Here is a 12,904-nt window from a genome sequence, read left to right as displayed (position 1 = left end):
GGGGAGAACGGAAGCATTTTTTTTTCTCCCCCAGGTACCTACTCTATTCCAGCTGAAAGCCTGGAAAAAGGGAGGTTTGCAGCCTAGAAATTTAGAACTCAGCTTTTGAATCAGAGATATTTGTGGGTAAGCCATGGTATCACCATTAACTTCTGGAGCAAATTAGTTAATCCCTCTTCACCTTGATTTTTTCATCTGTAAGATGACCACATAATAACACTAGCACCTACTTCCCAGGGTGGCTGTGGGGAGTAAATGAGGCAGTGGACATAAAACACTAGTGCAAATGTCTGCTCAGCGTGGACTAGGTCTTCTAATGACACAGGTAGGGGTGAGGACACACAAGAGGCAAGAGGAGAACTCTGGATGAGGCTGGGAAGACAGGACAGGCTCAGGGGCAGGACCAGAGGCATAGAGTATGTGTGTGTGTGTGTGTGTGTGTGTGTGTGTGTACGTGCTGCACACAGTTGTAAGTAACCACCCCATGCATTTCCCAAACATCCTCTAAGCAACCCCTAGTGTCAGGCGCTTTGAGGGAGGTAGGCACAAGCCAGGCAAAGTCCACTCTCTGAGCTCATTTCCAGGTGCCACGCTCTGAACCACAAGCCCACCAGGCACCAGCAGAGCCAGCAAGGTACAAGGACATCTGGAGTCAGTAGCCAGACTGAAAGTGAAGTTAGGAGCTTAAGCTTAGAGGGGGCCTGACTGAGATCCAGGGATTCTAACAAAAGGCACCAATCTCCTGCAGTAACACACACCACTCAGAATCCAAGAGGAGTCTTTGTTTCAATTTCCCTAAATTTTCCATTCAGAGATTTGGGTTGTTTTGTTTTAACTTCTTCTCTTTTCCAAAGCAAACTCTGCAGAAGGACTTTGTCATCTCAGATACCAGAGCAGAAACTCCACTCCCTGCTTTATTCCTTCAGCCAGCCCCACCCCCCTGGGCCAGAAGGGTTTTATGGCTCTCTCACGCCTGCAGCGTCTGCTGCACAGGGTTTGGGGAGCTCCCTGCTCTGCCTCAGCCACTTTGACGGGCCTTTCCCACCATGGGAAAAGCTGCCCCAACTTTATGGCTTCACAAAGTGGTGAAATGGCTTCCTGGTTCATCTACGAATGGGCTACACATTAAATTACTTTTCAGGGGCAGGGAGCCAACCATCAGCACCTCCTGGAAAGGCCACCAACAAGAACAGGGCCACTGAAAGCCTCCAAGTCTTTTTGTGCTGACAAAACCACTTATTCAACAGAAGCATGGAAATCATTCCAGGACACGCGCGCTTTGGATGTCCTATTTTTTTAAAAATTCCCTACCTTGTTTTTTAAATTGGCTGTGAAAGTTCAGCTCAACAGCTTACCAGGTACATTATTAACAGGCAAACACTTCTTCGGTTTGCTAGTTAACGTTTAGAAAAGAACATTCCCATTAACATAATTTCTCCAGCAACTCCAGGAACAGCCCAGAGAGCATTTCACCAGGGCAAACCTCAACTAGCAACTCCCCCTCCCCCCACTCACATTTTCCCAAACTGGCTTCTTTTCTCCTGAAGCAGAGATAAGCAAAATTCAAATAGCCCCTCAGCTGGGTATGTGAGGTCTGGGCAGTGCCGATCAAAGACAAATGCTAAAGAGACACCCGGTGTATAGCTCTCCACCAGGCTGAGGAAAGGGAAGGGAGAAAACAGCTCTGCTTGATGCCACAAGACCCTCCTCCATTCCTGAGGTCTGCCCACAAGTCACCTCCTGCCAGGGAGCCCAGGGTCCCACTGGACCCGGGATCTAGAAAAGAACAGCCCACCAGCTGTCTTGCTCCCCTTCTCCAATGCAAAAGTGCCCTGAAAACCAGTTTCCTCTTTGACAGCCCAGGAGCCCAAAACGAGCCCCAGACAAGCACTAAGCACTTGTCCTGTGTCCTCCAGGTACCAGAGTGATTTAGACACCCCCATTAGACACACAGACTTGGCAGCCGGCTGCCTCAACCTCCTCCTCTGCAGCCAAACTCAGCCTTGGACTCTAGACCCAATTCATTTACCCTACTGCCCTGAAAGAGGAGCTCATCTAAATATGAGGAAGTTGGTCCTGGTCTAACCAACCGCCGCCGCCGACCTTCCTTGGGGTGGAATGGGGTGCTCAGAGCATGTAGCTAAGGGGAAAGAAGTGACACAAAGAATGAAGGAGAGAGAGGAAGGGAGACAGAATACAAGAGCGAGAATGAGCAGATAAAACCACATTCAGCCCAAGCCAAAACCCAAAATCTAACTGGGATCTGATGTGGACAGGGGGACAGAGAGTTACTAGGAAGTCACAGGAAGTCACCTAGATGGCAGCAGGACAGACTGCCAAAGCATTGAGTGGTTTGGCAGGCCCACTCGAGGTGAGAGACCCAGGTGCCCCTGAGGCCACATTCAGAGGGAACTGCCTCCCTCTCCTCCCAGACCACCAAAAGGGAACTGCTTGCAGGCTCAACTCTAGACACAAAAACACACACTCGGCATGCAAGGCTCCACTGGACCCACTGGGCCACACAGAAAAGGCCATTCTCTGGTGTCATTCTTGCTCCACTCACAGGCAAGCCAGTGCCTAGATGAGGCCTCCTGCCTGTCCCTCTCCGTGGACTCAGGCCCTTCTAGGGCAAGGCTCCCCCCACGGCCCCCTGATCTCCAGGCGGCCCTCCGGAGGCTGCTGCCCAACGCTGCTTCTGCCAAGCCATCCGGGGTGGTTCACCCTATGCTGCATCAGATAGCACAACATCCTGCCAGGACTGCTGCACGTCCAGCTGTCCTCTCTGAAGGGCTGCTTTGTGTTTCTTGCTTGCAAAGGAAGAAAACTGTTTTTGCAGCTGAACAACACAGTTTGGAGTCTTCAGCAGAGCAACACCAGTGCTACCCCTCACCACCAAGACTGCCTGCATGCAGGAGCCTTGACACAATCAACCTAAACCCTCAATGAGGCTCACGGGCACTTCCAATCCACTGCTTGCCACCCTATACCACTGAAAAATTCTCAGGTACTTGCAAGTGCCTGCAGCCTCTGGAAATGGACCTACGCTTCCTCCAGCATACCTCCCAGACCCATCCACACCAACAAGTTCTTAATATCTAACCTGGATCCTTCCTACTTCAACTTAAGTCCATCCTGGGCCTCAGTAGGAAATCAGATTGCCTGATGTCCTTCCTGGCAAGTTCTGACATACTATGAACCAGAAAGCTGACCTCATGGGCCACAAAAAAAATAAAACAACACACACACACACACACACACACACACACACACACACACACACAACTGTACAGGTTTGGGGAGTAGGGAGAGGTAGGAGAAGATTCTGGCCCTTTTAATGCAGCTGATTGCCTGGAGCTACTTCATTCCCTCATCTCCCCTCCCCCCCTTCCCCCACTAAATGTCAATCACATCTATCACCTGACTACAGAGTGCACTGAGCTAGAGGGAGACCAGTAAGCCACATGACAGAATTAGGGCTAAAGGGTCTCAACAGATTGATTCTCTGGACCCAATAGCCATATGAAACCTAACAGGGATAAGCTTAAAAACCTAAATTTGAGTCCCGGCAAAAATAGTACAAAATAGTACAAGAGGGGAGAGAGAGGTTGAGCATTAGCACCTGATGTAATATGACTACACATTAGTAGGGAACCTCTTTTGATTTTAGGTTGTCTTAATAGAAGTAAAATGCTGAGAAAAAGAGAGATGATGACTCCATTCTATTCTGAGCTATTCAGACACCACCGAGCGCACAGTGCTCAACCCCGCATATCACAATATAATAGACATGCATTGCTCACACCCTCTTCTTCAGTGAAGACCACCTCCCCACGCTGTCAGGTTGCAACCGTTGGCTACTCAAGTGGTGACTAGCCCAGGATACTGGGCTGAGCCCAGGATCCAAGCAGGGCCAACCGAAATCTTCTCTAAGATGTGATACACAGATCCTAGGAGAGTGAGCACCAAGGCCAGGTCAGATCTACCCCTGGCATTCCCTGGTACTGGAACTGATAACACTTGGCTTTTCTGTTTAAGCTAGTTTGAGTTGGGTTTCTGTCACTTCCAAACTGAGGTGCTGATTAATACACACTTTAAGAAGATTACTGATAAAGTACAATATGCCCAGACTAGTACCAAAGACAGTAAATAAATAAAAAGCCATGCTTCATGAGAAAACAAGGAAGATTTAACTCAGAAAATGGCATGCTTATGGCCACATGGGAGCCTCTGTGAATCCTTAAGGAAGAAACTGGTTCTTTGTGGGGCCAGGGGGCAGATCCACGACATGGGTAGAAGTTACAGAAAGTGGAATTTCTGGAAAGTCTGAATAGTATGACAAAACTGATAAATCTGAACCCGCCTCCTACACTATTCTAACTCATCAGATTAAAGCGATTCCTTTTATCATTGCAAAGTAGTTTATCTTGAGAAACTGCAACTTCTATAAACTTCAGCTTCCAATCTGTACAATGGAGATAATAATCCCTCCCAAACCAGCTTCAAAGGTTATTTTCTCTTTACAAAAGAGAAAATGTAAACAAAGAGTGAATTATCAGAGGCTGATGTCCTATGACCCAATAATGATTCTTCCAAGATCTTATCCTAAGGAAGTGACCAGAAACGTTCATAAAGGCAAGAGTGTTTATAACAGCATCATTCATAATAATGAAAAAAAGTGGAAATAACCTAATGTCCAAAATTTGAGGTTTACTCATAAAAACTAGACACTGTAGGAGCACCTGGGTGGCTCAGTTGGTTAAGTATCTGCCTTTGGCTCAGGGCATGATCCCAGGGTCCTGGATCGAGTCCCGCACAGGGCTCCCTGCTCAGTGGGAAGCCTGCTTCTCCCTCTACTGCTCCCCGTACTTGTACATTCTCTCTCTCTCTCTCTGTCAACTAAATAAATAAAATCTTAAAAAAAAAAAAAAAAAAAACCTAGAGACTAGAAGAACAATTAATGATGGGGAGAAATGTCTACAATAGATTAGTGAAACAAACAAGAACCAAAACCATATGTACAACACAATCCCAAGTTTATAAAATTTACAATACATTTGCAAAGAAAAAGGAAGAAAAAATGTTAACAATGATTATCCTTGAGAGATTATAAATATTTTTTCCTTCTTTAGACGGGTCTCTATTTTCCTAATTATACAATAAACATGTATTTTTTTAAACCAGGAATAGAATGTATATACTATAAATGCTATAAAGTATCTTGCCAACTGTAAGAACTATGGAAACAAAACAATGTGGTTCTTAAATAGATATCCCTGCCTCATTTGTCTTTTTTGCTTTGAATTCAGCAATTCTTGATTATAGAATGTCTAATTTTTTAAAATAGTAACAAATGAAGACAATGAGGACAACGCTGGATTCTTACGAAAGACTCCAAAACAAAATCCTATGTGACCTTTAGGCAAGTCAATTTCCTTACCAATAAAATGAGGAAGGTGACAGCATTGCTTTGTGTGAGTATAGGTTTAAACATTCACTGAGAACTTCTAAATGCCAGCCTGTTTCATAATTTTCTTTTATCTACTAAGGTACAGGGAACATTTTCCATATCATTAGTTAATATTTTACAGCACCACTTTAAATGGATGCATAGTAATCCACTGTATGACTATTATCACCAGTGAGTGATAGGAGTTTTTTGCTTGGTTTGATCTCTGATATGGAAATAGTTAATCTTCTCAGCAACTCTTTGAGCTTAGATGTTCCAAGTACAGAACATACTCAATAAATGTAAGCTATTATTACTGCCGTATTAGCCACTATTACTATTACTCCTCAGGTTCTAGTGAGCTATCCAAGTTCAATCGAATATTTTAGGCTTTTGAAAATGTTTCTCTGAAAGTCAGGAAAAATGCAGATATGTGGATATTTTAGAATCTGGCCTCTTTGCCTTTTGTTTTTAAGATTTTATTAATTTATTTAGAGAGAGAGAGAACACAAGCAGGGGGGGAGAGAATCCCAAGCAGGCTCCATGTTCAGCACAGAGCCCAATGTGGGGCTTGATCTTACAACCCCGAGATCATGACCTGAGCTGAAACCAAGAGTCGGATGCTCAACCAACTCACCCAGGTGCCCCTGGCCTCCTTGTTTTCTAAATGCCTCCACACATTATGATGAATAGACATCAACATACCAAGACACATGTGGTGTCACCGAGCAGCTAATTTTCGTAAATGCCTGAAAAATCTGAAACCTTCTGGTCAGTAACCATATGGCCTGCTATAATAAACCAAAGTTTATTTATAATAAACCAAAGTTTATTTATAATAAAGTTTATTTATAATAAACCAAAGTAGGGATCCCTGGGTGGCGCAGCGGTTTGGCGCCTGCCTTTGGCCCAGGGCGCGATCCTGGAGACCCGGGATCGAATCCCACATCAGGCTCCCAGTGCGTGGAGCCTGCTTCTCCCTCTGCCTGTGTCTCTGCCTCTCTCTCTCTCTCTCTCTCTCTGTGACTATCATAAATAAATAAAAAATAATAATAATAATAATAATAATAAACCAAAGTAGATCTAACATACCCAGTCTACCTCAGCCAGGACATCCCTACCCCTCCTACCATTATTCTCGCAGATGAGTAAAACATGATTCCCCAAAGAAGCATGGACCCCAAGGCCTCTAGCAAATCCGTGGACCTAGATGGTTTTGTGGGGAAAAAGTGGACTAGTAGTGAAAAAAGAGGGGTTCCCCTCTGATTGGAAGCATACCAGAAGGTTCTCACATATAGCCTGCATGCTGGACTAACGGGCACATTCATCCTGGAACTTAGACTGAGCACCTGCCTCTTATGTCAGGCTCTGTGCCTTATGCATTGAGCACACTCACATTTCCACCTTCCAATGATCCTGTGGTGTTAATATTCCCTCACTCCACCTTACAGGTACAGGACTTGAGGTTCAGTAAGGGTAAGTGACTTCATGGGAATCTCACAGCCAGTAAAGGGTGCAGATGGGGCTACACCCCACACTCTATGCCTCCAAAGTCCAAGCCCTCTCATGGTGGTGCTCTCCCCTCTAGTTACTCAACCAGGGTCTTCCTCCCCAACCACTATGAGTATCAAACAATCCAGGCTTTGGTCATCTGGGAAAGGACCTCCACAAGGGTTGGGCCACCCAGACCCAGGAAGGCAGGCAGTGCAGCCTCCAGCTGGCCCACAAGCACACAGAGTGAAGCATACAGAATGAGTTCCAGCACTGGCTGCACCCCTTACTGTGAGACTCCAAGAAGTTACTTACCCTTGCTGAGCCAGAGGTCCCGCACCTCTGAGACAGGGGTACTTGAGAGACCTAAGCTGTAGCCATACCAGGAGCTGTTTGGCCAGAGCCCTAAGATGCAAAGGAAAGCCGTTGGACTTTCTTAGAGTATGTGGTCTTCTGAAGTGACTGACATCTTGGTCCATACCATCTAGCCCTTCAGAAACAAGCCCTGGGAATGAGCTATCTATCAAACCTTGGGCAACTGACAAGAACATGAGTCCAGCCAAAGCCTCTTTAAACTTCTAAACTGGGCAGCCCAGGTGGCTCAGCGGTTTAGCGCCACCTTCAGCCCAGGACATGATCTTGGGGACCCAGGATGGAGTCCCACATCGGGCTCCCTGCATGGAGCCTGCTTCTCCCTCCGCCTGTGTCTCTGCCTCTCTCTCTCTCTCTCTCTCTCTCTCTCTCTCACACACACACACACACATGAATAAATAAATAAAATCTTTTTAAAAATAAATAAATAAATAAATAATAAACTTCTAAACTGAGGCCTCACTGACCCACAGAGGAAGGGAGGCTGCTACTCTGTGGGTTGCCCTGTTTGAAACATTTTCCATGTTTCATTTCTTTTCTGTACTTTTTACTTTTTTGAGAGAGAGAGAACAAAAGTGGGGAGGGACAGAGGGAAAGAGAGAATCACAAGCAGGCTCCACACCCAGCATGGAGCCTGACCTCACCACCCTGAGATCACGACTTGAGCCAAAATCAAGAGTCAGATGCTTAACCAACTGAGCCACCCAGGCGCCCCTCACTGTTCCATTTTTAATGTCCACTCTATCCCCCTTTTTCTCTTCCAGCCCCTTTTCCCACCCAAGGGCAAAAACCAGGCTGGAAAGATGGGCTCATCCAGGAAGAAGAGCCAGCATGGTACAGGGCAGGAGTGCTGAGAAGCACAGAGATTTATTGGAATGTGCTGTAGAGCTCATAGGAATTCCCCCAACCTCCAGACGGGCCCATTGTTTAACTCACCTCTAAGTTAAGGAGGTTGGACTAGATGCTGTCTAAAACCCCACCCCTCCAGTAAAGCTCTGTCCCGGAGTTTCCTCTATAAGATCTTATCTGTAGTGAGAAGCAATGTTTTCACTCTAGTGGAACAACCGGGCTATAGAGTAAATTGTTTTCTTAAAGCACCTCAGATGTTTTTTCTGTCCCTTTTTTTTTTTTTCTCACCTGACATTTACTTTCAAAGCCAGACCTGAGGAGGGAATCATGGCTGTTTTGCTCACTACCATACACCTAGCTTAAGTGCAATGGTAGACACTCAGTGAATAACTTCAATAAATGCATGCCTGCACACATGCACGCCAACTTTTCTTTAATCTAATCCTTCTCTAAGTGTGGTCACACATACACCCCGGACTAGCACACACAGCTACCTGTTTCGTTTACTGTCAGAACCATCACATACCCAAGTCAAAGTAGATCCAACATACCCAGTCTACCTCAGCCAGGACATCCCTACCCCTCCTACCATTATTCTCGCAGATGAGTAAAACATTCTAGAGAGGTGAGGCAGCTCTCCTCTCCCTCCATCACTCCACATTTTGTACCATGGCTGGATGAACTGCCCTAGAACTGTTCCCACCATATCAACAATCTATTCAAAAGCCTTCAGTAATATACAGAAAGCCAACAGACACATGAAAAGATGCTCAACATCGGTCATCACCAGGGAAGTGGAAATCAAAACCACAATGAGGTAATCTCACACCTGTAGGAATGGTTAATATAAAAAAGACAAGAAATAACAAGTGTTGGCAAGGATGTGAAGAAAAGGGAGCCATTGTATACTTGGTAGAAATTATAAATTGGTACAACTATTCTGGCAAACAGTACGGATATTCCTCAAGAAATTAAAAATAGAACTACCAGGGGCACAGTGGTTGAGTGCCTACCTTTGGCTCAGGTCATTATATCAGGGTCCTGGGATCAAGTACTGCATTGGGCTCCCCACAGGGAAGCTGTTTCTCCCTCTGCTTCTCTCTGCCTCTCTCTGTGTCTCTCATGAATAAATAAAATCTTTTAAAAAAAAAAAAAAAGAACTACCAGATGATCCAGCAATTTCACTTCTGAGTATTTATCCAAAGAAAGCAAAAACACTAACTCAGCTGCCCTTCCATGTTCACTGCAGCATCATTTACACTAGCCAAAATCTATAAACAACCTAAGTGTTCATTGACAGATAAATGAATAAATTGTGGTACGTGTATACACACACACACACACACACACACACACACACAGAGGAATATCATTCAGCCATGAAAAAAAAAGAAAGAAATTTTCCCATTTGCAACATTCTCATAATGTCCCTGAGGGCATTATGCTAACTGAAATAAGTCAAAAAGAGAAAGACAAACACTTTATGATCTCACCTATATGTGGAATATAAAAATAACAATAACAACCAGCTCATAAGTACAGAGAACAGAAAGGTGGTTGCCAGAGGTGGGGGGGGGGGGGTGGAGGGGGAGGGTAGATAAAACAGGTGAACAAAGTCAAAAGCTACAAACTTCCAGTTATAAATTAAATAAGTCCTAGGGATATAATGTACAGCATGGCAACTATATTTAATAACACTGTATTACATATTTGAAAGTTGCTAAAGGAATAGATCTTAAAAGTTCTCATCAAAGAAAAAAATCTATTAAGTATGTGTGGTGATGGATGCTAACTAGACACGTGATCATTTCACAATGTATACAAATAGAGTTGTTACGTTGTACACCTGAAACTAATATAATATTGTATGTCAGTTATGTCTCAATTTAAAAGAAAAAAAAAGCCTTTACTAGCTCCCGGTCACTTAAAGAATCAAGCAAAACTCCTCAGCCCAGTGTCCAAGGCCTCCCAACCAAGATTCCACTCCTCATCTCCAAGAACCACCACTTCAGCCCAGACCCGCCATCCCTACACCATTGCTCACACCCCACCACCCTCTTGCAGGCCACCTCTATTCCACTGGCGGTTCCTCTTCAGATTCCCTCCACCTCTTGTTTTCCGCCATTCCTATTTATCCCTCACCACCTCCAACTTTATCTCCCCAGATAAGAACGAGTGACTTCAGCTAGATGGCTAACTAGACAAGGACAGCATCATCCTGGCCTCTTCTCTGTGTCCCTTAGTACCGAGCATCGTGTTGCATACACAGCAGATACGAAATAAGTACTGACTGGTTAACTCTCATCCTGTCCCAACTCAGACGTTCCCACCCCTTACCCATCACCAAAGCCAAACCACACAGCAATAATGCCTACCTGCCCGGTGCCAGCCCCAACTCGAGAATCATTAGCAGCTAACAAAAAGCAAAGTTTGAGACAGACCTGGGATCAAATCCTGGCTCTACCAAATCCTAGCTGGGCAACCTAAGCAAGATACTCAACCTCTGAGCCTTGGTATCCTTGTCTACAAAAAAAGGCAGAGTCTTTCCTTCATCTTCAGGCTGCAGGGAGGATGAAACAAGGTAACATAGGTGCTAACACCCAGTAGATGTAAGGCAAAGCTTCCCCCGCCCCTTTGCCACCCCAACAAAAACACATCAGCTCAGATGTTGTGCGTGAAAACCGGTTGGACAGCAAGCACACCTCATCTCCCCTCACCTCCAGCTGGCTCCCTAAGACAGAGGAAACAAAGCCTGAATGTACTCTGGCTCCCCCCAAGCAGGGAGGTCTCTGGAAGAGGTCTTTGTTAACACAACTTTAGTTTAAAAGCTTCTTTATGAGCCAGACACACTGTTTCTTTTTATAAGAGGAAGAATCAGCCTACAGCTTAATATCACTTAATGGTGATAACAAGGCCTTTTGTTCACATCCCTCAGTTAAATTCTGCAATAATTAGCGGCCACCTACTCCTGTTGCTTGAGGGAAGCAAGGCAGCAAGAATGAGGAATGGTCCTTGTTCATAGAGACCCGGACATGAAATAGTTATCAAGTAACATAAGATAGAAAGTCATACATAGGGGAAAGGAGCAAACCTGACCTCAGTAGGTTTTCTGAATCACAGAAAATAACAAAGGGGTAGCAGGCTAAGTGCTATACATGTATGTTTATCTTGCTGTGTTCAGAAAAATAGGCCGGCAAACAACATTTAATGGTTGCATTTTATGGTCTCCATAATTTAGTTATCTGACTCCTAACCGATGGACAAGGCTGTTTTCAATTTCTTAGTAATATACACAAGACTGCAAATGACCATCCCTGTACATAAACCTCTGTAATTTGTCTCCATATCCCCTGGAAGGATGGAGCCATAGCACTGAAAATGCTAGGTGTCTGTACTTCTGATGATCTCAATAAGCTATGAAACTGCCCTTTCCCAGAATACATACATATAAATACGCATACACACATACATACACAAATGTGCCTTGTGTCCTCCTCCATGCCCACAGCCCTGCCTCAGTTCAGGCCTGGATCATCTCTCACTTAAATGGTCATAGATTATGGTCAGGGCAGCCAGCACGTCTCCCTGCACGAGGACCACCAGAATGAGATTTGCAAAATACCAACCTGATCCTGCACTCCAGTGCCTGAAGTCATTCTGCCCCCACCCCTGACAAAGACTCAACCCTTAGCCCATCTCCAGCCTGATCTGCAGGTGGCCTCTTCCCCACATGCCCACAACCCCATCTTCAACCCTAGGCACATTTCCACAATGCCAGGCCATGTTTGCCTCCACCTCATGCCCCCTTCCGTTCTTATCTCTACCCCCGTCACGTGTTACCTCTTCTGGAAAGTCACCCCTGACCTCTCAGAGTTAAGAACCAACATAACTTCTTCGTGCTTCTAGCAAAGCTCTTGCCAGACAGTCATGTTCATGTTGGCTATCCACTCACACATTTTCCCTACCTTCACCTCCCTCTCTGGGCTCCAGAAGGGAGGAGATCATATCCTGTTCATCCTTAGATGCCTGGCTCTGGGACACAGTAGGTCTAGAAAAGGTAATTGAATGAGTGAACAAATATGAATACACAGAAACACAAGACCTTGAAAATAACTCTGGGAGGCAGGCAGAGTTAGATGGTTATTCCCACTTTACAGATATGGAATCTGAGGCCCAATGGCTCAAGGTCACATAGTGAGCTACAGAACCAGGATAAAGCCCCAGCTCTCCTGAATGTTGAGCCCAGTAATCAGAGAGCCAAGGGGACATGAACTGCACATCAGCATAGCTTCCTGAATTAAATCCCCCATTCTTTGTTACCCTTGCTCTTTCTAAGGCACTTCATCAGTTTCACTGTTCCAGGGAGAGGTATCTGCAACCTATCAGTCTCTGAGAACCTGGCCCTGTGAAGCCAGCAAGATGAAAAAACACATATGCCACCTTTCTTGAGCAGAAATGGGTTACTCACTAATGTCAAATCAGCAATTCACTTTGGTCCATAAAGACTTCTCATTTGAGGAGAGCCCAGGTGGCTCAGCAGTTTAGCACCGCCTTCCACCCAGGGCCTGATCCTGGAGATCTGGGATCGAGTCCCACGTCAGGCTCCCTGCATGGAGCCTGCTTCTCCCTCTGCCTGTGTCTATGCATCTCTCTCTCTCTCTCTCTCATGAATAAATAAATAAAATCTTTAAAAAAAAAAAAAGAATTCTCATTTGGTTACCAAGTGGCCCATGCAGCGACAGGTAA

General features: G+C 45.3%; 1 protein-coding gene across 28 annotated transcripts in view; it reads right to left on the bottom strand.

The window, feature by feature from the left end:
- The window catches only part of PLEKHA7 (pleckstrin homology domain containing A7), a 218,193-nt gene that overhangs the window by 174,630 nt on the left and 30,659 nt on the right, over positions 1-12,904 (bottom strand). The window lies entirely within an intron of this gene.

Source organism: Vulpes vulpes, chromosome 11, assembly GCF_048418805.1.
Source record: "Vulpes vulpes isolate BD-2025 chromosome 11, VulVul3, whole genome shotgun sequence".
Taxonomy (NCBI): Eukaryota; Metazoa; Chordata; class Mammalia; order Carnivora; family Canidae; genus Vulpes; species Vulpes vulpes.
This window is presented reverse-complemented; position numbering and strand designations above follow the sequence as displayed.